This window comes from Bombina bombina, chromosome 6, assembly GCF_027579735.1.
Source record: "Bombina bombina isolate aBomBom1 chromosome 6, aBomBom1.pri, whole genome shotgun sequence".
Lineage (NCBI taxonomy): Eukaryota > Metazoa > Chordata > Amphibia > Anura > Bombinatoridae > Bombina > Bombina bombina.
The window spans coordinates 1,058,872,030-1,058,899,934 of NC_069504.1; the positions used below are offsets into that span (position 1 = coordinate 1,058,872,030).

The window sequence follows — 27,905 nt, forward strand, 5'->3', positions numbered from 1 at the left end:
GTCTGACAAACCAGCGATGTCCAGAAATCTGCGTAAGTACAAATTTCTGGCGTCGCCAGTGACTTGCGGCACGTTAGAAACTGCCGGCGCCTATAAAACCTGACTAAAGTCTAAAACACCCGCACTGTCTAACACGCCTCCCTAACATAGCCCGCACTGTCTAACACGCCTCCCTAACATAGCCCGCACTGTCTAACCCTCTATCCGCTATCCCCCCTCACTATCCTAACAATAAAAAAGCTATTAACCCCTAAACCGCCGCTCCTTTACCCCGCCGCAACCTAATAAAGTTATTAACCCCTAAACCGCCGCTCCCGTACCCCGCCGCCAGCTATATTATATCTATAACCCCCTAAAGTGAGCCCTTAACACCGCCGCCATCTATATTAAAATTATTAACCCCTAATGTAAGCCCCTTACACCGCCGCCATCTCTATTAAAATGAATAACCCCTAATTTAATCTACCTACCCTGCCGCCAGCTATATTATCTATATTAACCCTAAGTATATTATAGTTAATATAGGTATTACATTATATATATTAACTATATTAACCCTAATTATATTAGGGTTAATATAGTTACTATAGTATTTATATTAACTATATTAACTCTATCTAACCCTAACTAAATTTATATTAAATTAATCTAATTCATTTATAAACTAAAATATTCCTATTTAAATCTAAATACTTACCTATAAAATAAACCATAAGATAGCTACAATATAATTAATAATTACATTGTAGCTATGTTAGGGTTAATATTTATTTTACAGGTAAATTGTTAATTATTTTAACTAGGTATAATAGATATTAAATAGTTATTAACTATTTAATATCTACCTAGTTAAAATAATTACCCAATTACCTGTAAAATAAATCCTAACCTAAGTTACAAATACACCTACACTATCAATAAATTTAATAAACTACAAACATCTATCTAAAAATACAATTAAATTAACTAAACTAAATTACAAAAAAAAACAAACACTAAATTACAAAAAATAAAAAAAAGATTACAAGATTTTTAAGCTAATTACACCTATTCTAAGCCCCCTAATAAAATAATAAACCCCCAAAATAAAAAAAATTCCCTGCCCTATTCTAAATTAAACAAATTTCAAAGCTCTTTACCTTACCAGCCCTTAAAAGGGCCTTTTGTGGGGCATGCCCCAAAGAATTCAGCTCTTTTGCATTCAACAAATACAATCCCCCCCCCCATTACAACCCACCACCCACATACCCCTATTCTAAACCCACCCAAACCCCCCTTAAAAAAGCCTAACACTACCCCCCTGAAGATCTCCCTACCTTGTCTTCACCACACCGGGCCGAACTCCTGATCCGATCCGGGCGATGTCGTCCTCCAAGCGGCAAAGAAGAATTCTTCCTCCGGCGATGTCATCCTCCAAGCGGCAAAGAAGAATTCTTCCTCCGGCGACGTCTTCCTCCAAGCGGCAGCAAAGTCTTCATTCTTCCGGCGGCATCTTCAATCTTCTTTCTTCGCTCCGCCGCCGCGGAGCATCCATCCCGGCCGACTGCTGAACTTGGAATGAGGTACCTTTTAAATGACGTCATCCAAGATGGCGTCCGCCGAATTCCGATTGGCTGATAGGATTCTATCAGCCAATCGGAATTAAGTTCAAAAAATCTGATTGGCTGATTGAATCAGCCAATCAGATTCAAGTTCAATCCGATTGGCTGATCCAATCAGCCAATCAGATTGAGCTCGCATTCTATTGGCTGTTCCGATCAGCCAATAGAATGCGAGCTCAATCTGATTGGCTGATTGGATCAGCCAATCGGATTGAACTTGAATCTGATTGGCTGATTCAATCAGCCAATCAGATTTTTTTAACTTAATTCCGATTGGCTGATAGAATCCTATCAGCCAATCAGAATTCGGCGGACGCCATCTTGGATGACGTCATTTAAAGGTACCTCATTCCAAGTTCAGCAGTCGGCCGGGATGGATGCTCCGCGGCGGCGGAGCGAAGAAAGAAGATTGAAGATGCCGCCGGAAGAATGAAGACTTTGCTGCCGCTTGGAGGAAGACGTCGCCGGAGGAAGAATTCTTCTTTGCCGCTTGGAGGATGACATCGCCGGAGGAAGAATTCTTCTTTGCCGCTTGGAGGACGACATCGCCCGGATCGGATCAGGAGTTCGGCCCGGTGTGGTGAAGACAAGGTAGGGAGATCTTCAGGGGGGTAGTGTTAGGCTTTTTTAAGGGGGGTTTGGGTGGGTTTAGAATAGGGGTATGTGGGTGGTGGGTTGTAATGGGGGGGGGGGATTGTATTTGTTGAATGCAAAAGAGCTGAATTCTTTGGGGCATGCCCCACAAAAGGCCCTTTTAAGGGCTGGTAAGGTAAAGAGCTTTGAAATTTGTTTAATTTAGAATAGGGCAGGGAATTTTTTTTATTTTGGGGGTTTATTATTTTATTAGGGGGCTTAGAATAGGTGTAATTAGCTTAAAAATCTTGTAATCTTTTTTTTATTTTTTGTAATTTAGTGTTTGTTTTTTTTTGTAATTTAGTTTAGTTAATTTAATTGTATTTTTAGATAGATGTTTGTAGTTTATTAAATTTATTGATAGTGTAGGTGTATTTGTAACTTAGGTTAGGATTTATTTTACAGGTAATTGGGTAATTATTTTAACTAGGTAGATATTAAATAGTTAATAACTATTTAATATCTATTATACCTAGTTAAAATAATTAACAATTTACCTGTAAAATAAATATTAACCCTAACATAGCTACAATGTAATTATTAATTATATTGTAGCTATCTTATGGTTTATTTTATAGGTAAGTATTTAGATTTAAATAGGAATATTTTAGTTTATAAATGAATTAGACTAATTTAATATAAATTTAGTTAGGGTTAGATAGAGTTAATATAGTTAATATAAATACTATAGTAACTATATTAACCCTAATATAATTAGGGTTAATATAGTTAATATATATAATGTAATACCTATATTAACTATAATATACTTAGGGTTAATATAGATAACATAGCTGGCGGCGGGGTAGGTAGATTAAATTAGGGGTTAATAATTTTTATATAGGTGGCGGCGGTGTAAGGGGTCAGATTACGGGATAGATAAGGTAGATGGCGGCGGTTTTAGGGGCTCACAGTAGGGGGTTAGTTTATGTAGATGGCGGCGGGGTCCGGGAGCGGCGTTTTAGGGGGTAATAACTTTATTAGGGATTTCGGGGGGGGGGGGATCGCGGTTGACAGGGAGATAGACATTGCGCATGCGTTAGGTGTTAGGTTTATTTTAGCAGATCGCGGTTGACAGGGAGATAGACATTGCGCATGCGTTAGGTGTTAGGTTTATTTTAGCAGCCAGTTTAGGAAGTTACGGGGCTCCAATAGTCAGCGTAAGGCTTCTTACGGCTGCTTTTTGTGGCGAGGTGAAAATGGAGTAAGTTTTCTCCATTTTCGCCACGTAAGTCCTTACGCTGCATATTGGATACCAAACTGCGCGGGTTTGGTATACCTGCCTATGGCCCAAAAAACTGCGGGCGACGGCAGAAATATACGGGCGTAACTTCTAGGTTACGCCGTATATAGGATACCAAACCCGCGCAAATATTGGCGTCGCCGGCTTTTGCGGGCGACGATTTATATCGGATCGACCCCTTGATATATTGTTAATTGCTAATCATTAACATTTCAGTTTCTTATTAGCGCCCCCTTTGTTTGTATTACATTGCCAATTGCAAGTTGTTGTTCTCTTTGACTCTCCTCTGAAGAGTGGTAACATGGGGGCCTCAAAATAACTCTCAAATGACCTGAAAAACATAATTTATGTAAGAACTTACCTGATAAATTAATTTCTTTCATAATGGCAAGAGTCCATGAGCTAGTGACATAAGGGATATACAATCCTACCAGGAGGGGCAAAGTTTCCCAAACCTCAAAATGCCTATAAATACACCCCTCACCACACCCACAATTCAGTTTAACGAATAGCCAAGCAGTGGGGTGATAAAGAAAGGAGTAGAAAGCATCAACAAAGGAAATTTGGAAATAATTGTGCTTTATACAAAAAATCATAACCACCATAAAAAAGGGTGGGCCTCAAGGACTTTTGCCAATATGAAAGAAATGAATTTATCAGGTAAGTTCTTACATAAATTATGTTTTCTTTCATGTAATTGGCATAAGTCCATGAGCTAGTGACATATGGGATATCAATACCCAAGATGTGGATCTCCACTCAAGAGTCACTAGAGAGGGAGGGAATAAAATAAAAATAGCCATAATCTGCTGAAAAAATTAATCCACAACCCAAAAATATAAGTTTATTATATTTGAAAGAAAAAAACTTAAATCAAAAGCAGAAGAATCAAACTGAAACAGCTGCCTGAAGAACTTTTCTACCAAAAACTGCTTCCGAAGAAGCAAATACATCAAAACGGTAGAATTTAGTAAATGTATGCAAAGAGGACCAAGTTGCCGCTTTGCAAATCTGATCATCTGAAGCTTCATTCTTAAAAGCCCACGAAGTGGAGACTGATCTAGTAGAATGAGCTGTAATTCTCTGAGGCGGGGCCTGACCCGAATCAAAATAAGCTTGATGAATCAAAAGTTTCAACCAAGAAGCCAAGGAAATAGCAGAAGCCTTCTGACCTTTCCTAGGACCAGAAAATAAAACAAATAGACTGGAAGTCTTCTTGAAATATTTAGTAGCTTCCACATAATATTTCAAAGCTCTTACCACATCCAAAGAATGTAAGGAACTTTCCAAAGAATTCCTAGGATTAGGACACAAGGAAGGGACAACAATTTCTCTACTAATGTTGTTAGAATTCACAACCTTAGGTAAAAATTAAAAAGAAGTCTGCAAAACTGCCTTATCCTGATGAAAAAATCAGAAAAGGAGACTCACAAGAAAGAGCAGATAACTCAGAAACTCTTCTAGCAGAAGAAATGGCCAAAAGGAACAACACTTTCCAAGAAAGTAGTTTAATGTCCAAAAAATGCGTAGGTTCAAATGGAAGAACCTGTAAAGCCGTCAGAACCAAAATAAGACTCCAAGGAGGAGAAATTTATTAAATAACAGGCTTAATAAGAACTAAAGCCTGTACAAAACAGTGTATATCAGGAAGTATAGCAACCTTTCTGTGAAATAAAACAGAAAGAGCGGAGATTTGTCCTTTCAAGGAACTTGCAGACAAACCCTTATCCAAACCATCCTGAAGAAACTGTAAAATTCTAGGAATTCTAAAAGAATGCCAGGAGATTTTATGAGAAGAACACCATGAAATGTAAGTCTTCCAAACTCTATAATAAATCTTTCTAGAAACAGATTTACGAGCTTGTAACATAGTATTAATCACTGAGTGCCAAACCATAGCTGAGGTGTCTTAAGTAATAAAAAACATACTTACCAAAAGACACCCATCCACATATTGCAGATAGCCAAACCAGTACAGAAACAGTTATCAGTAGAGGTAATGGTAAATTGAGAGTATATCGTCGATCTGAAAAGGGAGGTAGGAGATAAATCTCTACGACCGATAACAGAGAACCCATGAAATAGACCCCCGTTAGAAAAATCATCATATTCAATAGGTGATACTCCCTTCACGTCCCTCTGACATTTGCTGTACTCTGAGAGGAATCGGGCTTCAACAATGCTGAGAAGCGCATATCAACGTAGAAATCTTAGCACAAACTTACTTCACCACCTCCATAGGAGGCAAAGTTTGTAAAACTGAATTGTGGGTGTGGTGAGGGGTGTATTTATAGGCATTTTGAGGTTTGGGAAACTTTGCCCGTCCTTGTAGGATTGTATATCCCATATGTCACTAGCTCATGGACTCTTGCCAATTACATGAAAGAAAAAAAGATTGTTCAACATTATGGTTTAGGGGAAGGCTACAAAAAGCTATCGCAGAGATTTAAGCTGTCAGTGTCCATTGTGAGGAAATGGAAGACCACATGCATAGTTCTTGTTAAGGCCAGAAGTGGCAGGCCAAGTAAAATATCGGAGAGGCAAAGGATGGTGAGAACGGTCAAAAACAGCCCACAGACCACCTCCAAAGACCTACATCAGCTGGCTGCAGATGGTGTCACTGTCCATTGTTCAAAAATTCAGCACATTTTGCACAATGAGAAGCTGTATGGGAGAGTGATGCGGAAGAAGCCTTTTCTGCACACACGCCGCAAACAGTCGCTGGAGGTATGCAAGCACACATTTGGACAAGCCAGCTTCATTTTGGAAGATTGAGTTATTTGGTCATAACAAGGGGCATTATGCATGATGGCATAATAACACAGCATTCCAAGACAACAAACACTTGCTACCCACAGTAAGATTTGGTGGCTGTTCCATCATGCTGTGGGGCTGTGTGGCCAGTGCCGGTACTGGGAATCTTGTTAAAGCTGAGGGCTGCATGAATTCCACTCAATATCAGCAGATACTTGAGAATAATGTTGAGGAATCAGTCACAAAGTTGAAGTTACACCGGGGCTGGATATTTCAACAAGACAACAACCCAAAACACTGCTCAAAATCTACTCTGGCATTTATGCAGAGAAACAAGTACAATGTTCTGGAATGGCCATCCCAGTCCCCAGACCTAAATATCATTGAAAATCTGCGGGGTGATTTGAAGCGGGCTGTCCATGCTCGGCAACCATCAAACCCAACTGAACTGGAGATGTTTTGCTAGGAGGAATGGTCCAAAATACCTTCATCCAGAATCCAGACACTCATTACAGGCTATAGGAAGCGTATATAGGCTGTTATTTCTGCTAAAGGAGGCTCTACTAAATATTGATGCAATATGTCTGTTGGGGTGCCCAAATTTATACAACTGTCTAATTTTATTTTGATGCATATTGCACATTTTCTGTTAATCCAATAAACCTCATTTCACTACTGAAATATTACTGTGTCCTTCAGTTATTTGATAGATCAAAATGAAATTGCTGATCCAAACACCCAATTATTTTTAAATGAAAATCATGGAAATTGTCAGGGGTGCCTAAACTTTTTGCATACTACTGTATATACTGGCTAGCTTATACTATTCCTTGCTATGATATGATTATGTACTGTTTCAGTTATTGGCATAGCCAACTGAGTGAGCCATTTAATAGTGGCAGATAATAAATAAAAAAATAAAAAAAAAATATTACTGTATTTCCTGACTATGCTAGCGTTCTTGTCAATAGGTATTGCAAGGTTATTTAAACAAAACAGTGCTTACTATAAAATACCAACTATAATTTCGCTGCAGAGCCTTTTTTCACCCCAGTGCTGAGACAATTTTGAATTTTTATTTTGGTAGTGAGTGACCCTCGCAAATTATATATTGTTTTTCAGCAGGCCAAGCAGATTCACAATATTCCATTATTATATTTATATTTTTTGGCATGTGAGAAAGCTGCTGACAAAATTGTAAAATGTATAATTGTCTTCCTAAATGGAAAGAGTCCACAGCTGCATTCATTACTTTTGGTAAATAAGAACCTGGCCACCAGGAGGAGGCAAAGACACCCCAGCCAAAGGCTTAAATACTTCTCCCACATCCCTCATCCCCCAGTCATTCTATGATTAAGTGCTGCATAGCAAAAACCCATGTTAGGACGCCGCTCCCCCCCTCCATTCTTGAACTTGGCGTTGTGCTGTGCCGTTTGTGTTCACTGGTTTTAACTTTTGGAAATTTTGATTTTTAACACTACGATTTGGGAGTCCTGCTGCTTCTTCCTACTATTGCATTCTTGGAGTTGGCTCAACTTTCATACAGCTGGCACCCCGCCATCAGTGCACCATCAGTTGCCGGAATCTACCGGCTTGGATTGGGCTACAGCGTATACACCTCCTGGGCTGTAGCTACGTCACCTCCCCCACATTGCCCAGTCATTCTTTGCCTTTCGTCCCAGGAGGTTGGCAGAGAAGTGTCAGAAGATATTTTGTCTCTGAGCCTGGATGAAAATTAGAGTCCGGAGATGCAGGGAGAGTCTTTCTGCGAAACCATCTCGACTCATATTAACAGCTCCTCAAGCAATCGGCGTTGTCGAACTTCGCTTCGCTGCCTGCTTTTTTCTCTCAAGTCCATGGCGGAGGTGCTGCTACTATTTGTCACACTTGAAGGGTCGTGTTCCTGTTCCACGGTGTAGATTCTGGTGAGATTTTCATTTTACTTCATCAGAATGTATTGTAACTTATTAATGTTCCCGTAAGGAACTATCTTGCGCGACTTATTACGTATATTTATAGGGCCTCAGTGAGGCTCCTTTGGTATCTTAGAATTGAGGGTTAATATCTCCTGGGGGGGATTATTGAACAGGGTTTTTTTAATCATGTTTATGTGATTCAATCTGCTTATTTGTAGTATATTCTCTATCTAGTTATGGAGGATTCTGATGCTGAGACTGTTCAAATTTCAGATTCAGGTTTTTCGACTTGTGAAGAATGCGAATTGGCCCTGTTGACACAGGTCAATCAGTTATGTTCGATATGCGGTAATAGTGCACCCTGTTCCTCAGGCTTGGGGAATCAGGGGTCTGCTGAGCCATCCACCTCTGGGTGTTCTGTCCTCCAAGATTCAAGTTCCCTACCGCTCCCTACAACTACACATGCGGGTAACCCAGATTATGTTTGAGTTATTGGAGGATCCCATCCTTAATGTATATGGGAATCTCAGTATTCTATTTCGAATGGCTCACCTGATTAGACATGATGGGATGATGTAATTTCCAAATTGTCGGCTTATTGAGATTGTGTTTCCTTCAGGAACTTCTGATATTGATTCTCTCTGGTTGCTTGTTAAGGGACACGTTAGTCCTAGGTTTGTTTGTTTTACCTTCCCCTCTGAGGGAGGATTTAGCCAACTTGACAGTTATGACCCCAGCTGCGGCAGGTCCTGCTGGGATTCAGATTTTCTGTCCTGTTGCTTGTTCAGACACATGGCGCCTGGCTAGTCCAGTGGGGCGCGGAGTACTCACATTATTATTTGGGTGTTTTGTTTTTCTTTACAAGTTCAGCTAAACACTCTAATAGAATCCGTATTGCTAGAAGGATTGTGTCAGTCCTTATTCAGCACTCAATCTGGTGACCGGGTCAGTGGAGTTCCGCTGCGTCAGTCTCTCTGCTCCGATTTCCTCAGGGCCTAGAGTTTCTTTCCTCTCTGGGGAGGATTGGGGGCTTAGCTCCTCCTTACTGCTGTTTGAGCGTTTTGGCCTTCTGAGGCTCTGGAATTGTCCTTGGACTTGTTCCTGCTGTGGTCCTCTTCTTGAGACCTTGCGGACTTCGTCTGTTAGTATCATAGTAGATAAGGTTGAAAAAAGACCGAAGTTCCTCGGGTTCCTTAGGGGGACCTGGTACCCTTCGGGAGTTGGTTCCTTTGTAGGGACATGGGCACTGTGGTCTCCTTGAGCTCTGTTTAGGGTTTCTACACAGAGCTGGGGGATGCTCCGCATCCTTCTTCTTCTTCTCTGATTTTTGGGGGTGATTTGGAGGCTAGCCTTTGTTCAAATGACTTTGTCCTCGAGGTATCCCCTTGCTCTTGGCCGTAGGTGGCTGTTGCGGCTATGGCTCTAGTGATCTTGTTTCGGTATTCGCTTCCTTAGCTACCTTAGCTCATTGGAACGTTGGACTCTGGCAAGGGGTGGTCTCGTCTTCTGGTCGGGACTTGCAAGTTTTTCTCGTTGTTCATTTTACTTTCGACTTTGTATGGTATCTCCCAGGGGTCTGGTTTTATATCAGATGGGGATTTCAGTTTCCGGGTTCTTGTTTATTTGGGGGGCTTGGACCTCTCCTCGCTCTGGCTCTTCCGGTGGATGAGTTTTTCATCCAGCATTTCCTTTGTGGATCCCGTTGCGGGTTGTACTGGACTGTTAGGATCTGGAGCTGGTCCGGGGTTCCCCAGTTCCAGGAAACTTGGGCGGTGTCCTTTGGTTGGGCTAGTTGATCTGGTTCAGTAGACTAGGTTTTTCTGGTTGCCTATGCCCCCTGGACTTGCCTTTTGCTTATGGTCGGTTTCCCTTGGTTGGCTTGCTGAAAAAGTGTGATGACTTCGCTGCGCTGCAAGCAAAGGTGTTCGCTATGGAACCACTGCAGCTATGGCCCTTGTCTGTGTGCTAGCCAGTTAGATCTCAGGGGATTCCTTCCAGGTCAGGGTGTTGGAGTTTTGTTCTCTCGGTTCAGCCTACGGCTGTGTCCTGAGGGCAGGTGCTCTGTCTTTCCAGCCCGCTTGCCGGCCCCCCTTTGTTTTGATGGGGCTTATATCCTTCTTTCAGAAGTGTGGTCCCTATCTTAGGGCTTCTCCTGGCTTCAGGAGGTTAGGACAGACGGGTTAACCTATTTCGGAGAGAGGTACGCTCTCTGGGTTGTTCTGTCCATTTGGAGAGTTGCTGGCTCTGCCTTGAGTCTATGTTGGGCCTTTAGCTGGACCTCTGGGTCTAAGGCCATGCCGGCGGTCTCCATGTGGAATTTCGGGTTGGCACCCGAGCACTATTTTAATGGCTGTGCCCTTTTTTCCGCTCGTTGTTTGAGCCTGGGGTTTTCTGATCCCCTGGTTTCAGACCTGTCAAAGCTTGGGCTGGCCCGGCTGGGGTAGGTCCTGAGATCCGTTGTTCTCTCGGATCTTGGGGGCGCATTGGTCCTCATTGAGGTTCTAGGCTCTCCTTTTATTCGAGACCTATGTGTAGGTTTGGCGGTTTCGGTTGCCTAAACTGTGCCTTCTGTAATGGAGGTTTAGCACTCTACATTTTGGTAGCCGCTTCTAGCAAGCATTTCTTCTGTGCCATCATGAGGATGGCTGCTTGTTCTTGACTCAGGTGTTTACCTTGTCTGGGTCTGCTACATGTAATTTTGCCAGAACTCCTCAGGGTTCTGAGTTCGGATGATGTTTGGTCTCCGTTTTCAGTTGTTCCTAGGCGCTGGTTGACTTGCTGTCTGGCATATGAAGGGTTGCTCTTTGAAACCAGCTACAGCTGTTTGCGCCTTGAACGGGTGCTAGCTAGCTGTTCCAATCCTTTGCAGGATGTTGGGAGAACTTTCTCTGTTCTGTTTCTGGTTCTAAACCTTGTGGTTTCTGTTTGGATTGGGCGTTGCCTCCACTTGTTGTCAGGACCGTTTTCGGTCTTGCAAGCTTGGTTTGATTGGGGTTTTTTCCTTTTATGGAGTTTGTGGTACCTTTTGGTTCCCATTTGGTTCTTCCATGCCTTATTCCTTTGGGAGTTTCGGCGGGGTTCCCTTCGCTAGTAAAGGGTGTGTGGTGGGGGACCGACTGTTGGGCGACGATGTCTTCCGGAGGACTGTTGCCTCAGTTGTGGCTGATGTTGCGGTTTCTACCTAGGTTTCCGGGCTATTTGATGTTCATTGTCCTTGGGGCCCTTTCCCTTTCTGTTTTTCTTGGCTTCGGACGAAGCAGGGTTTTTTTGTTGGGTAGTGGTTTTCAGGCCTGGTGCCCTCAGAATGGGCCGCCTATTGTACCCTCCGGTTTTTTCATTCAGTGACCTCTATAGCTTGGGTATTGTTTTCCCAAAAGTAATGAATGCAGCTGTGGACTCTTCGCATTTAAGAAGAAAAACATAAATTATGCTTACCTGATAATTTTATTTTCTTCTGACGGGAAGAGTCCACAGCTCCCGTCCGCGTTTTGTCTATGAGGCGGCAGTAATTTTTGGTTCTTCTGGCACCTTTCTCACCCTGATATTTCTCCTACTGTTCCTTGTTTCTTTGGCAGAATGACTGGGGGATGAGGGAAGTGGGGAAGGTATTTGAAGCCTTTGGCTGGGGTGTCTTTGCCTCCTCCTGGTGACCAGGTTCTGAAATCCCAAAAGTAATGAATGTAGCTGTGGACTCTTCCCATCAGAAGAAAAGAAAATTATCAGGTAAGCATAATTTATGTTTTTTAAATTATCTGGTACTGCTCCAAGACTGTCATTCGAAAGAACAGACTTTTCTATTTCAAATGGAGCTTTGCAGCTGCTATAGGAGCTGAGATTGAGGGGTTAGAAAAACCTCCCCCATCCAGCTCCCTAGCAGCTACCGGTGAATCCTGCCTTAGGCCCTTTGTGAATCCTGGGAGTGCCGCCCAATAGGCCATCAACGATCCCCGGCCTGTAGTGATGGGGATCGCCGAAAACCGTGTTTGATCGGTGATCCCCCTGCATGATGAGAAGGGCTCGTCATGTGCATCGCTACCTGTAGGCGCATGACGAACGCCTCATCATGCACACTGAAGTGGTTAAAGGGATATGAAACCGTGCTTTTAGTAAAAACAAAATATATATATATATAATATATATACTCTGTGTGTGTGTGTATGTGTGTATATATATTATATATGTATATTATACTATAATCGCATTGTCCGGTGTCGAACAGCCAAAATAATTGATCTGGATGCATCCTGGTGGATTCCAAAAATGGCAGGGTGGCGGTGGATTCTTTCACCACCCTGCCATTTTCGGAATCCACTGGGATCCAGCGAAGGGAAACGGAGAATTTAAAAAAAAAAAAAAAACTGGCGGAGCCGGCCGAGAGTGAACATGGCTGCAGGTACTAGGAGCTCCGGCTCAGCATTACCCCCTATGAGCAGCAAAAAATAACAGCCTACACCCCGGGAGAGAAAGGAAGGGAGCCAAAGCAGAAAAGATGGTAACCCGGATCCCCCTACAGTAACCCACAAGCCTCCCCTTTCCATAAGCATAGGCTTGAAACAGGCTGAGATATACCTCTAATACAGAATACAACATAGAGGGAAGGAGGAGCACCGGCCCGCTACGTTAAGGCGCGCTGCCCGAGAGAAAGCGTGATAGAGGCATCCAGCTGGAGTTCGGCAGCGAGAGCTAACAAACCCCGCAGAGCAGGAAGAGGAGTGATCGGTACCGCGAGATTGGAGCGCGGGGAGACGCTTCACCAACGCGGCTAAACCTACAGGTGCGACAGGCTTACAGGGGTAGCTATACTTACAGGTCTCACCCGAAGCATACGCCGCCTGCTCAGCCCGCAGTGTCCGGCAGGGTGGATAATTAGCGGACGATACACGCTGCAGGGGGAGACCCGACTTATTTCAGTGGAATCCTAGAAAGTAAAACGGGTTGTAAGTCAAATTCCCCAGAGACCTACAAACAGTAAGTATTATTGTGCTACCTGTACTGGTCTAAACAATACGCAAAAAGTAGTATTTCCCCATACCAAAGGTAACAAAATAACGGAATGTACTATATAGATATAGATTTGCAACATTGTACACCATTACCTTGAGATTAATGGGGTATTTACTACTAAATGCTTAACTCCCCTGCCTATAAATGTGTAAATGAAATGCTAAGGTTACTGAATTCTCTAGCTTTTATGTGCTTTAGATACATTGCTTATACAATAAGACTACTGACTGCTTTGAACGATTTTTTTAATCAAAATTATATATCTAAAAACAAGGCAAGATAAAGGGAAAATTTAAAAACAGAGGATTAAGATCTACTGCATGTTTTGAACGATATACTTAGCTAAGTCTTATAATTAAAGACAAACCAACCTAAGGGGGCAAACTGTTTATATCAGATTTAATAATTGTACAGACAAACAGTCAAAAGGCGAGAAATAAGGGACAAGGGACAAAGGTGGTGGTGGTAGGGGGAGTGGAAACCAGCAAAAAAGGGACATACAATCCTCTTTCTTTTGACATATCCCATATCAAAGGAATAAAGTAATAAAAGGAAAAATCTTAAACTAGCCTACTCCCCTTTCAAACAAAAAATCAATCCTATAAAACTTGGATAGGGGAGAACTGATAAAATAGAAAATCAATAGAGATTTTCAGGTCCTTTTGGGGAAAGATAGTAAGTCCCAAACCCACAATATAAAAATTGCTACAAGCAGCAAAAACAGTTAAACTAAAAATACCAATTAAAAGACTAGGGAGGGGAAGGAGAGGAGAGAGAGAGGGTAAGAGGGGAGTGTATACAGCTAAAGCTGAGTAAAAATTAAAACTACTAACATGGCCTCTAAAAAAGGAAACAAACAAGATAAAGTAAATAAGATCACCACACCACAAGGATCAAAAGTGGATAAGTACTTTAAAACAACAGATACATCCCTAACAAGTACCTCAGAAGATCAATCCCCCTCTAAGTCTTTACAAAGCTTATCTGAACCAAACATGTCTCCTGTAACAAAGGCAGATTTACAGAACCTACCTAGTAAAAAAGACATTCAGACTCTCCTTGACGAAATTTCCCAGGTTAAACAATGTATTAAAACGGAACTTCTAGCTGTCAAAAAAGATGTTTCTGAGATCGGGAACAGGGTGGCACAGTTGGAGGAAGAAAACATAACAATTACCAACACTATTGACAGCCTAACAACTCAAATACGCCAACAAGGGGAAGCACTTCTAACACAACAGAATCAAATAGAAGATATGGAAAATAGACACAGAAGGCTTAATCTCCGAATTAGGGGGATCACAGAGACTGTGACAAAGGAAGAACTAGAAGAATATCTCCTCCAATTCTTTAACATCTTTACAGATACTAATAACTATGCAGGACCCTGGAAAGAAGCCACAGAGCCCTCAGGCCCAAACCGGGGGAGCCACCGAGGGACATAATAATCAAATTTGCACATTTTAAGGATAAAGATCTTATATTGCAAATGGCAAGGAGACAGCAAAACATAACTTATGATGGACAAACCATACAGATTTTCACAGATCTCAGCCCAAGGACGTTACAGAGGAGAAGAGAACTTAGACATTTGACTACACATCTTCGCCAATTGAATATCGCTTATAGATGGGGGTTCCCATTTGATTTAAGAGCAACAATAAATGGGAAAACCGCGATTTTAAGAACGTCGGATGACATAAATACATTCTGTACTACGCTGGGAATAGACCCCCCACTCCACCCCACCCCACCCAGAGGGAAAACCAAGAATCCCATAATACCGCCACAATCCAGCAAGTAAAACAATCAAAAGCTCCCTTACATTTGCAGAGCTTGCAATGGTCTAAAGTGACATATAAGTAATAAAAAGGGGAGAAGAGAGAGGAGTAGGAAGGGAAGGGGGGAAAAAGTAGGAAGGAAGGAGGGGAAAGGGGAAAAGATGGAAAGATTAGGAAGAAGATAGATAAGACACCATCTTTACAGAGAAGAACAGAGAAAGGGAAGAGCAGGGTTTTTTTTTGTTTGTTTTGTTTTTTATCACATATAAGTATGAGATAAATTAAATGGAATAGTTTCCTCTCAAGTCAACTACAAATAGGAGAACTAAGAGCTATAGTATAGGCTGGAAAACATACTGCTATGTACATAAATGGGAGGACTAATAGTCACATAGCAGGCGTAGTCAAACCTATAAAGCTGTTGGTATAAAGTAATACCCAACACCACATAAGGATAGTAACAGACATGAGAGGAAAACACACAGGGTGGAAGTTTATCTTAAATATTAGAAGATAATTAATAGTAAATAGATCACAGTATAAGAATATCACTAACCACTAATTCACGTTAAAAGAAAAGGGGTTTCCACATACATTTAGTATAATAATATTTAGTACTAAAGAGTAAGAGTAAACTTATAGGGTGGGTTTCCCTCTTTTTTTTTTTTTTTTTCTCTCTCCTCTCCACACACATTAGGTGAGAGATATAAGTTTGAGAAAAGTTAAAGGGAATAGTTTCCTTTTAAGTTAATCACAAATAGGAGAGATAAGAGCTATAGTAGAGGTTGAAAAACATACCGTCACGTACACAAATGGAACACGAGTGGAAGGTACACAAGGAGAAAGTTTATTTTAAATATTAGAAGATAATTAATAGCAAAAAGATTACTGTATAAGAATATTACCAATCATTTATTCACGTTAAAAGAAAAGGCATTGTCACATATATATAGCACAATTATATTTAGGATTAAAGAGCAAAAGCAAATATATAGGGTGGGGGTTTTTTTTGGTTTTTTTTCCCCTCATTAAGAGAAATAATGTTAATAGAATAATAATAAATAGACGATTTATAGGTTACACTATAGTTAGAGACATATTTTGCAAGATGTTGGTATGAAGCAATATTGAACACTATATAGGGTTGATAATAGACACGGATGGTAGGCACATAGTAAAAAAGTCTAATATTGGAACAACAGAAGACAATTTAGTGTAAAGAAGATATTTCATAGAATACCTTTATATACTTAAGAGCAAAAAAGGGGGAAAGAAGGAAAGAAAAAGGGGGGGAAGAGAAAAAAAAGCTTGTAATACACATTTATTAAAGGTAAAAAGTATTAATTCATGATTTTAAAAGAAGGGAAAAGGGTAGAGGAGGGATTTTCCCCTCCCTCCCCCCCCCCTTTTTTTTTTTTTCTTCCCTCTTTCTCTCCCTTTCCTCCTCTTCTAACTCTCCCAAGGAGGTGAAGGGCGACAGGATATTTTTTTTCTATTTAGCTTTTAAAGTGCAGAGCTGCTCAGGAGGTACATGGACGTTTTTATTTTTTTTGTTGTTGGTATGTGTACGACTCTCATGTGTTGCGTGTTTTTCCTTTTTTTTTTTTTTTTTCTTCTCTCCCCCGATCCCCCCTGTCACCGGTGTACTCTCACTCTGCCAGGGAAAATGACAACCCAAAACGGTCTTACCACCCATAGGCACTACCTATTAATTATAATAAAATGGACATAAAACAAATAAAATTTTTATCTCAAAATGCCAAGGGTCTGAACGCACCCCACAAAAGACATATAGCTCTGCATAGTTTTCATAAAGCGAAAGGAGATATTGTTTTTGTTCAAGAATCTCATTTCTTACATAATAATGAACCCAGATTTACAAATAAATTTTATCCAACCATCTATCATAGCTCGAACACACAGAAACGAAACGGGGTATGTATAATAATCCAGAAAGATATCCCTTTTCAACTTTTACATATGGAAAATGATCTAGAGGGCAGGTTTCTGTGCCTGGTTGGCTTATTATACAACAGACCCGTTACAATAGTTAACATATATGCGCCCAATACAGGACAAAAAGCATTTTTTAAGAAAATCACTAACTTGATAATGGAAAACATGAAAGGCACACTAATACTGGGCGGAGATTTCAACCTGACATTTGAGCCAATGTTAGATTGCTCAAAAAAAAAGAGTAACATAGCCAAACATGTAATTAAATCGGTTAAATCTAATTTGCTCTCTTTATCTCTTATAGATAGTTGGAGAACACTACACCCCACAACAAAGGATTATACATTTTATTCGGCCCCTCAACAATCATATTCACGCATAGATTATTTTTTCATTGACCAAAACAGTTACTCTCTGGTTCAGGAAACAAAAATACATAATATATCTTGGTCAGATCACTCATTAATTTCAGTTAGTATTAAATGGCCAGAGACACCAGTGGCTCCATATCAATGGAGACTAGAGGATTACTTGCTGAATGATTTACAAATTAAGACATCTATTCAGGAAACAATAGATATGTATTTTTATTGTAACCACTGGGGAGATACTTCCCCTGCGATTTGGTGGGAGGCACATAAAAAGGTGATAAGAGGAGAATTCATCAAACATAAGGCTAGAGTAAAAAAAAACCTAAATAAAACCTATCTCCTCCTTAATAATACGTTGCAAAAAATGGAACAACTACATAAAAAAGATCCATATAATACGAGCGCAGCGACACAGCTTAAAGAAGCCCTTAACAACCTCAATACCTTCCTGAACAAAGGTGCCCAACAAAGGGCGCTAGCATTTAAAAAATGCTTTTTTAATGGAGGCAATAAAGCCGGAAAATTGCTGGCAAGAGCCCTAAAGAAAAAATATTACAATCATATGTTTCAAAACTACAGGATGCACAAGGGAATCACATAGTAGGGAGTCAAGAGATAGCTAGTGAATTCAAAAAATATTACCAGCAACTATATAATTTAGACTCCAATAATACCTCTCAAAATCCTGAGTCCGAAAAATTGGCATATATAAAAGAAACGGAGGTACCCACCCTTACGGAAGCACAACAAAGGTCATTAGATGAACCATTTACACTACAAGAGGTCAATCAGACTATCAGGGACATTCCAGCCGGCAAGAGCCCGGGCCCGGACGGCCTCAGTGCAACGTATTATAAAACTTTTACAGAAATGTTAGCACCGAAGCTACTTATAGGGACATTATACACTCATTTTTTCTTTGCATAAATGTTTTGTAGATGATCTATTTATATAGCCCATTAAGGTTTTTTTTTTTAAATAAATGTATAGTTTTGCTTATTTTTAAATAACATTGCTCTGATTTTCAGACTCCTAACCAAGCCCAAAAGCTTTATGTGAATACCGTCAGCTACCTTCTCCAGCTTGCTCCTGTTTGTGTAAAGGGTCTTTTCATATGCAAAAGAAGGGGGAGGGGGGAGTGTCTTATTTCCCACTTGCAGTGGGCTTTCCAACTACCTTTTCAACAGAGCCAATCTGACAGCTTCTAAGTAAGTTTTTAAACAGTTTTATACTGGATTTTTATATCGGTATCTGTGCATTTTATTCTTTATAGTAGTGTCTATTACATGCAGTTATATGAAAATGAGTGTATACTGTCCCTTTAAATTATTTAATTCACTCAATGAAAACTCATCTTTCATAAAGGAAATGTTAGAAGCAAGAATAGTTGTACTACCCAAACCGGGTAAAGAACCTAATAATACGAAACATTTCAGACCATTTTCATTACTTAATAATGATATAAAAATCTATGCTAAAATTATCTCTAACAGAATAAATAGGATCCTACCTGACATCATTAATACCGATCAGGTGGGATTTGTCCCGGGCAGAGAAGCACGGGACAATACTATTAAAACATTACACTTAATCAAATATGCCAAACTAAATAAGATCCCTTTAGTAACAATATCAATAGACGCCGAAAAAGCGTTTGATCAGCTTAACTGGTCATTCCTCCAGCAGACGCTTAAAAGATTTGGATTTGGGGAAAAAAAATCATTCAGCAAATATTATATCTATATACTTGCCCATCGGCAAAGGTGAGAGTGAATGATATGATCTCTGATTCATTTAACATAACTAATGGCACTAGACAGGGCTGCCCCCTGTCGCCCATACTTTTTGTAATTGCTATGGAGATCCTAGCTGCTAGAATACGGTCAAATAATAAAATAAAGGGGTTGAACATCGGGAAGAAAGAATATAAAATATCGTTATACGCCGTTGACGTTTTATTGACCTTGACCAACCCAGAGGACTCAATTAAAGCCCTAGAAGAGGTCTTCCAAGAGTTTGGCAAACATTCAAATTTCCTGATAAATAATAACAAATCAGAGGCCATATTCATCTCAACACCTGCACCGATCCTCCAGATTTGTAAACAACAAAATCCATACTCTTGGAGAGAGTCCTCGCTTAAATATCTGGGTGTCTATCTAACGACAGATATGGCAAGTCTGTATTTAGAAAACTATGTGAAATTAGCTGAAAACATCCAGCAAGATCTTAACCAATGGAAAAAAAAATCACTCTCCTGGTTTGGGCGGATACATACAATAAAAATGAATGTTCTTCCCCGCATTTTATATATTCTACAGGCAGTTCCCATAGCCCTTCCAAAAAACTATTGTATTGACTTCCAGAGGATGATTAATGCCTTCATCTGGAACGGGAAAAAATCCCGGATAAATACAACTACAGTATATATGTCAAAAAAAAAAGGAGGGATGGGAGTACCAAATATCAAGAATTACTCTAGAGCAATAGTACTGCAGAGGGTAATAGACTGGCATACAAATAAAGATAATAAAGCATGGGTAGCATTAGAAACGGATTTAATCCAATACCACACAATTAGCAATTTATGCTGGATAATGGCAGAAAGCAGACCCCCAGGCATAGGAGACTACCCTCTGATCCAACACATAACAACACAGTGGGATAAGATAGTAGGTACATATCCCAGCATATCGACGCTTCCATCACCATTACTACCGATAGATAATAACGCTGAATTCCAGGGAGGTATAATCCCTAGATGCTATAATATAAAACAGATACAAGATACAACCCCGCTAGTAAATTTTCTTGAACAAGGCAAATTGAAGCCTAAGGAAAGTCTCATAAATATAGCAGGGGGATCATATTCAAAATGGCTAAAATATCTCCAATTAAAAAACTTTATTTTTAATCACAGGCTAAAAGATAACTTAGTAAGAGAATTAACTACTTTTGAAAAAATATGTATAAAGGAACCCCAATAAAAGGGTCAATCTCTTACAGTTATAAATTTTTAACAGAAACGGATAAACCTAAAAATCACGCATATATACACAAATGGGAAAAAGAGATTGGTACTCAGCTTGAAAACGCAGAATGGAACCATATTTTTATAAAGACAGCGGAGACCTCAGTATCTTCAAACATTCAAGAACTTAATTATAAAGTATTAACTAGATGGTATCTTACACCAGCCAGATTGCATAGCATCTATCCGAATGCGTCAAAATATTGTTGGAGGAGGTGCGGCATGACCGGGACGATGAAACATATATGGTGGGATTGCCCATCGATTCAGAGGCTGTGGTCGGGCACCTCCTCTTGCATTCAGTTTATCCTAAATAAAACAGTTCAATTGGATATATATAATGCCCTTATGAATAGACCTATTAAAGGTAGCTGTAAAATCAAAGCTAAACTTATAATATATATATTAAACGGTACCAAATCTATTATAGCAAGGAATTGGAAGAAAAAGGATATACTGAATGAAGATATGCTAATACCCAGAGTAAATGAGCTATTGGAGCTAGAAGAGTACTCATATAAAAAATCTAAGAGGGAGGACTACTTTCTAAAGATACGTTTCTACTGGGAAGCATTCCTAAACAGAGACAGAATATAGAGAGAGCACGGGGGGGGGGGGGCATGAGGTGGGGAGGTTTTCTGTTTTTTTTTTGTTTTTTTTTTGTTTTTTCTCCTTTAATGTCTTTATTTTCTTTTTCAAGATATTAATAAATATAATAAAATAAAGCGCTGCAGTCTCAATCCCAATACTTGTTTTATTTTTTGCCTTTTTTAAGTAAACATATAGTATATGGGAGAGAGACAACAGCTACAAAAAAGAAAAAAAAAAAAAACTAACCGCCCACAATATATATTAAAAAACAAACAAACAAAAAAAAACGCCCGCACAAAGTATTAAGAAAAAAACTACATAATACAATTATTAACCCCTAAATACATCAACCCCAACATCGCAAACTACCTAATACATCTATTAACCCCTAATCTGCCATTCCCCCACATCACAAATTAAATAATTTATTAACCCCTAAACCGCCATTCACCACCAACGCAATAAACATAATTAACATATTAACCCCTAATCTGCCAACCCCCCACAATGCATTAAACCTAATTGACCTATTAACTCCTAAACGGCCAACCACTGCATCACAAATAATTAATTTATTCACTAAGCCCCCTAACATAACACCCCTTAAATTAACCCCTTAATTACATAAAATAATAAAATACATTACAATTAAAGGGACAGTCAAGTCCCAAAAAATGTTCATGATTTAAATGATGTGATTTTAAACAACTTTCCAATTTACTTTTATCACCAATTTTGCTTTGTTCTTTTTGTATTCTTAGTTGAAAGCTAAACCTAGGAGGTTTATATGCTAATTTCTTAGACCTTGAAGGCCGCCTCTAATCTGAAATCATTTGGACAGTTTTTCCCCACTAGAGGGCGTTTCATGTGTTTCATATAGATAACATTGAGCTCACGCACGTGAAACTCCTAGGAGTCAGCACTGATTGGCTAAAATGCAAGTTTGTCAAAAGAACTGAAATAAAGGGGCAGTTTGCAGAGGCTTAGATACAAGGTAATTACAGAGATAAATCATGTATTATAACTGTGTTGGTTATGCAAAATTGGGGAATGGTTAATAAAGGGATTATCTACCTTTTTAAACGACAAAAATTCTGGTGTTGACTGTCCCTTTCAAATAATAAATCCTAACCTAAGATTACATTAAATTAATCTAAAATTACACAAAATAAAAAGGCTAACATTACAGAATATAATAAACCACATTATCCAAAATAAACCTAATGAAAAATATAGAAACGACAGCGCAACAGGACTCAAGTGAAAAGGTTTATTAAACAGATAAAAGATATGGGTATTTAAGGAGGGTTGTAACCTCCTTAAATACCCAATGATTTGATTGTATATTATTGCCAATTTTTGCAAATTCAAACACATAAATATATACAATAATACATTTTCATATTCCTAAAAGACTATAAAAAGTGGATCATAATAATACATAAATATTCAAACCACGAAATCGCTAATTTAACATTTAAAAGCATACATATATATTATACAATATTTTGAGTTAAAATAAATATATAATAATAAATTCAGATACTAAGATGGCCTACCGCACCTAATATTCCCAGCCAGTCTACCATCCAAGTATTGACCAGGCCTGACCCTGCTTAGCTTCCAAGATCAGACAGGATTGAGTACATTCAGGGATGTGTGGCGGTAGGCTATTTTATATGTTCTTTAATGTTAGTCTCTTTGAACAAATTTTGTGTTTAAAATTATGATTCATCTTCATTATTTTGATTTTAATAGTAATAAAGTAAAAAAAAAACTATAAAAGCTAAAAACCTACATTGTTCCTATTGTGATAATTAAATATAAATACAAACTAGGAAGATATATTGTATCTGATAATATCCTATTTTAAAACCATAATAAAACTTACATTATAATAATTATTAAAATTGATCTAATTTTTAATATTATGACATATTTATAAGTCAAGGTATATGTTAGTGTATTTACAAGTATATAATACCTTAAATTATTACTTCAAGCATTTAGATATCCTTATTTACACTATAGAACATTCACACAAATAATTTTAAATCAAGGAATTTTAAATCAAGAATGCCTGAATGTCAAGATCAATATTTAGACCCTCTGGATGTAGGTTGTTTAAAATATATATCCAAAAGGTTTCTCTTCTTCTAAGTTTTAATAGTCTATTATGATCAAGCGTATTTGGTGGTATTCATTCTAATATCTTGATCTCTAGCCCTATTGTATTGCTATTGTGTGTTATTCTAAAATGTTCAGACACACTATGATTTTCAAATGCATTTTCAATATTTCTGATGTGTTCAGATATCCTATATTTCAATTTTCGTTTAGTTCTACCTATGTAGATTTTACCCACATTTGCATGTGAGTTAATAGAAATCCCCAATGTTTGGTTAGGATTTTCTGAATGTGGTTACAACAGAAAAAATCTAATATTCGCTTTATAACCACCTATAATGAAAACTATAGAGACATTCAGAAAATCCTAACCAAACATTGGGGAATTCTATTAAAGGACCCCATCCTAGGAACAAATCTAGATTCAAAACCTAAATGTGTTTATAAAAGAAACAATAACTTAAAAAATATACTAGCTCCCAGTAAGATAAGAGAACCCCAAAAAAGGTGTAGTAAAAATATGTGGTTAACAGCAAAGAAGGGACTAATTAAATGTAGAAAGAAAGACTGCAGTACATGCCCTTATGTCAATAGTGAAGATATTTTTTATAATCATGATAAATCAAGATACTATAAATGTAAAAATACCTGTACTTGTGACAGTACCTATGTAGTTTATCAACTCACATGCAAATGTGGGAAAATCTACATAGATGGAACTAAACGAAAATTGAAATATAGGATATCTGAACACATCAGAAATATTGAAAATGCATTTGAAAATCATAGTGTGTCTGAACATTTTAGAATAACACACAATAGCAATCCAATAGGGCTAGAGATCAAGATATTAGAATGAATACCACCAAATACGCTTGATCATAATAGACTATTAAAACTTAGAAGAAGAGAAACCTTTTGGATATATACTTTAAAAAGCCTACATCCAGAGGGTCTAAATATTGATCTTGACATTCAGGCATTCTTGATTTAAAATTCCTTGATTTAAAATTCTTTGTGTGAATGTTCTATAGTGTAAATAAGGATATTTAAATGCTTGAAATCATAATTTAAGGTATTATATACTTGTAAATACACTAACATATACCTTGACTTATAAATGTCATATTAAAAATTAGATCAATTTTAATAATTATTATAATGTAAGTTTTATTATGGTTTTAAAATAGGATATTATCAGATACAATATATCTTCCTAGTTTGTATTTATATTTAATTATTATCACAATAGGAACGAACATGGGTCAAGATGAATAATGTAGGTTTTTAGCTTTTATAGTTTTTTTTTTTTTTTTTTATACTTAATTACTATTAAAATCAAAATAATGAGGATGAATCATAATTTTAAACACAAAATGTGTTCAAAGAGACTAACATTATAGAACATATAAAGTAGCCTACTGCCACACTTCCCTGAATGTACTCAATCCTGTCTGATCTTGGAAGCTAAGCAGGGTCAGGCCTGGTCAATACTTGGATGGGAGACTGGCTGGGAATATTAGGTGCGGTAGGCCATCTTAGTATCTGAATTTATTATTATATATTTATTTTAACTTAAAATATAGTATAATATATATGTATGCTTTTAAATGTTAAATTAGCGATTTCATGGTTTGAATATTTATGTATTATTATGATCCACTTTTATAGTCTTTTAGGAATATGAAAATGTATTATTGTATATATTTATGTGTTTGAATTTGCAAAAATTGGCAATAACATACAATCAAATCATTGGGTATTTAAGGAGGTTACAACCCACCAATGATAGATCAACCTCTTGAGAAAGTTCCCACGCTAGGGAACGAAACGGCAGTTGAGTAGATCTTTAATCACCCAAGGGTGAAAACAGCAGACACTGCACAGCTACATAGCTGAAGACTTCCTTCACACACACAAATTCAGAGCTGTATGCAGGATCTCACTGTGGAGCAACACCCGCACCAAGCTAAAAGGAAGCCTGTATAAAACGGTTTCATCCTGCAATTCAAGATCAGCTGGAAGCGGTAACCTGGTGAAAGTTTTAAGACAATTTTGTCTGATATGCATTTCTGTTTTTAACTTCTGGTACGCCTAATACCTTCTCTTTTTAAAATATCTTTTATCTGTTTAATAAACCTTTTCACTTGAGTCCTGTTGCGCTTTGTCTTTTCTATATTTTTCAGCGCTTTTCTAACATTAAAGGACTTCTGATGATACACCCTTTTAAACAAAGCAGCATACACCATTTTTTGTGGTGGGGACTGAGAGAATCATCAAGTATATAACATCTATAAGCTACAGAAGAGTGAGAAAAATAAGAATGAAAAATAAGACTGATAATCCATGAATTTTCAGTGCATACGTGTTTTTGTGTTTCTAACATATGTTATTGTATGATTTGCTTTTTTTTTTTTTTTTTTTTTTAGTATGTGCTACTCTTAGACATTTAAGTATTCATATCTATTTAATGTATTGTTTGTAGCACTATTGTGTATTTATTGTTTGTAGCACTATTGTGTCTTTTGGTGATAACGAGCTACATTCAAACCTCACCTTAGACTCTGATTAAGTCTACACCTGCCCTATTTGAATCTACTACACATTAGAAAGTTTTTATATGTTATTTTTGAGCTAATTTCATTCTTTGAGCCCTTATATATTTATTTAAATTATTCTCTTCCCTAACAGTAGCACTGACACTTTGTTGTCTTTTTAAAATAAACCTAATCCCTATGAAAATAAAAAAAAGTCCCCCCAAAATAAAAACTCCCCCTAATCTAAGAATAAACTACCAATAGCCATTAAAAGGGCCTTTTGTAGGGCATTGCCCTAAGTTAAACAGCTCTTTTCCTTAAAAAAAATACTAAGTCCCCCCTCTAACAGTAACCCGCCCCACCCACCAAACCCTCCAAAATAAAAAAAACTAACGCTAAAAAACCTAAATTACCCATTGCCCCAAAAGGGGCATTTGTATGGGCATTTGCCTTAAAAGGGCATTCAGCTCTTTTTCAATTGCCAAAAAAACCCTAATCTTAAAAAAAAAAAAAGCCTAACACTAAAGCCCCAAATAGGTACTCAAGGTTCCTGAAGTCCGGCGGAGAAGGTCTTCTTCCAGGCGGGTCCATCATCTTCTATCTTCATCCACAGCGAAGACGCAGATCGGTGTTCCCAGATGTGGCTATCCTCTGTGGCGTGGAGGCTCCTCTTCATGCAATCGTCCGCCGCACACTGAAGATTGATTGGAAGGTACCCCATATTTACTGGGGTACCTTGCATTCCTATTGGATGAAATTTTTTAAATCGGCCAATAGGATGAGAGCTACTGAAATCTTATTGGCTGATTTAAACAGCCAAAAGGATTTCAGTAGCTCTAATCCTTTTGGCTGATTTCAAAATTTCAGCCAAAGGGGGAATGCAAGGTACCCCAGATTGATTGCGGTACCTTTGCATTCAATCTTCAGTTTACTACGGACATCGGATGAAGAGGAGCCTCAACGCCGCCGTTAAGGACCACTGCTTAGGATCCAGGCATCAGGAACACAGCTCCGCACCTCTGCTCCACGCCGCCTTCACTCCGGATGAATATCGAAGATGATGAATCCGTCTGGAAGAACCTTCTCCGCCAGACTTCAGGAACAGTGAGTACCTATTTGGGGCTTAGGTTTAGGCTTTTTTATTTTAATTTTCGGGGTGTTTTTTTTGGACTAGAAAAAGAGCTGATTGCCCCTTTTAAGGGCAGTAAAAGACCTGAATTCCCTTTTAAGGGCAGTGCCCATACAAATGCTCCTATAGGTGTATTAGTTTAGGTTTTAAAAAAAAATTTGGATAGCTTTGTTTATTTTTTCTGTCAATTTACTTTATTTTTTCTAAATTTAGCTTGGGGGTTTGTATTTTTTTCAACATAGACTGCCCTCTGGGCAGGCTTATCGCCTAGCATATATATATATATATATACTATGTATCGTATTATAATTTGACTATTGCATTTGAAAAAAATCTTGGTTCATTTCCGTTTTTTGATACGATATTATACTTCCACGGAAGAACCAGTTAGTTGGCCTCAGGAGGGCGGGTTCATACTGGGACTGTCTCTTCACTCTTTCTTTTTCCCCCCCTCCACTCTTTATTAATGCTATCTTTTTCTCCACTCACTTTTCCTCTCCAATCTCTCTCTGCCCCTGTTTACCCTCTCAGAAGTAACAGTCTAAGCAATAACAGTCTAAGCAATAATGGGGTCTCTATATCCCTAGAGAAATATCATATCCTTGCCCTTTCATGTACTGTATATATAATATCCCTTTAGATAATTATTTGTAGCAGGTAGCCCAACTTTTCATTCACTAACTTTCATTCGCCACTGTAAAAATTTTCATATATATATATATATATATATATAAAACTTCAGCTATTGTAAACGGATGTCTAGTACTACTGAGTCGTCCACCTCTGAGGGTTCTTCGTCCCGTGAGGTGCGTTCCCTACATTCATCACCGATTGCACATGCAGCTCCCCGGGGTCCAACCGTTACTCCTTCGGGAGAGATTCGTTGGCCGTCAGACTTTGCGGACCAACTGGAATCTGCGGTTTCAAAAGTGATCCATGCCTTACCACGTTCTGCTAAGTGCAAGCGTAGGGTGTATCATGGCAGTCCGGCCCAGGGTTTGTCTATGCCGATGGAAGATCCAGAGGCTCTATACGATGACGAGGTCCAACCCGACTCTTCGGAGGAGGCCCCTTCTGGGTCGGAGTCCATGTCATCTAAACCTCCGGCTGCGTAGGAGCCTGGTTATAGGTTTAGGATGGAGAATTTGCGCTTTTTGCTGCGGCAGGTGCTTGCTACTCTGGAGGTTCCGGAACCTAAGATCCCGGAGGAACCTGTGATTCCTAAGGTATA

General features: G+C 38.6%; 1 protein-coding gene and 2 pseudogenes across 1 annotated transcript in view; 2 read left to right on the forward strand and 1 right to left on the reverse strand.

Moving 5' to 3' along the window:
* Positions 1 to 27,905, forward strand: part of BCL2L13 (BCL2 like 13) — a 313,718-nt gene that overhangs the window by 276,838 nt on the left and 8,975 nt on the right. The gene's annotated exons all lie outside the window — the stretch shown is intronic.
* Positions 22,434 to 22,552, reverse strand: LOC128665222 (uncharacterized; annotated as a pseudogene).
* LOC128665205 (uncharacterized) lies at positions 24,425 to 24,543 on the forward strand (annotated as a pseudogene).